Source organism: Syngnathus acus, chromosome 21, assembly GCF_901709675.1.
Source record: "Syngnathus acus chromosome 21, fSynAcu1.2, whole genome shotgun sequence".
Lineage (NCBI taxonomy): Eukaryota > Metazoa > Chordata > Actinopteri > Syngnathiformes > Syngnathidae > Syngnathus > Syngnathus acus.
In genome coordinates this window covers 3,803,293-3,804,021 of record NC_051105.1, presented here as the reverse complement: position 1 = coordinate 3,804,021, position 729 = coordinate 3,803,293, and positions in this window count along the sequence as shown.

The window sequence follows — 729 nt, the reverse complement described above, 5'->3', positions numbered from 1 at the left end:
GTTTTCCAAAAATGTTGAAATAGGACTTGAGCAATAATTATAAATGGCTGACAAAATTGGTTTTCTGGTGACCATCTGTTGTTCACTATTTAATGATTTGTGATGAAGTGTGTGTGTAGCCCACTTAGTTCAATTTGAAAAACTATTTTGCTTGAAATGTTAATAAAGTTAGGATGATTTACCTTACTTAAATTGAGCGATATTCACAGAAAGAACATCTGGAGGTTTTGCCTAAAAGAAAAATACACATCTAGAAGCGAGTCTTTAAATAGACTTGCAAGGTGAAGCAACCACTGCTCTTTCACGTAATTACAACTCCACACAGAGAGCCTTTTAGTCTACCATGGCAAAGTGTTGAATTATAGAAAAGTAAAGTGAGCATGTTATTATATACTAAGGTTATCTGGACCAAGCGAAGTGAGGTTTATTGGATTTGTGAGTCTCTGCTTTAATGTAGCCTTCATGTTGGCATAGAAGTAATCTTTAAAATGTCTATAGAAAAAAAACAAAAATGTCAAAATGTTTGACGGACAGCACCTTCTGTAAACAAAAGGGAGGATCTTAACATTGTTTCAAAAAATCTCAATTTCATGAGAATTTCTTTTTTTTTTAAATGGTAATTGTATCTGAATGTAAGTGATACTCCGTAGAAAAAAATGTGTCCTCGTAAAGTCACTGGTTATTCTCTTTCCAAGAAAAACATTGCAATTCAAGGGAGAAATGATGAAA